Raw genomic sequence first — 209 nt, 5'->3', positions numbered from 1 at the left:
GAGTGGTCAGGAAAAGGCTTCATGGAGAAGATGAATCCTAAGCCAGACTTTGAAAGAAGATGAGGAATTAGGTAGATAGAAGTAGGTGAATATTGCCAGAAGGTGAATGACATTAGGAAAATCATAGAGGAAAGAAATTGTATGGCATGTTCCAGGATCAATGACTAATCCAGTCTATCTGGAGGAAAGGGTTTATGAAGGGGAGCTAG

Source organism: Macrotis lagotis, chromosome 2 (assembly GCF_037893015.1).
Source record: "Macrotis lagotis isolate mMagLag1 chromosome 2, bilby.v1.9.chrom.fasta, whole genome shotgun sequence".
In the NCBI taxonomy this organism is placed as follows: domain Eukaryota; kingdom Metazoa; phylum Chordata; class Mammalia; order Peramelemorphia; family Peramelidae; genus Macrotis; species Macrotis lagotis.
This window is presented reverse-complemented; position numbering follows the sequence as displayed.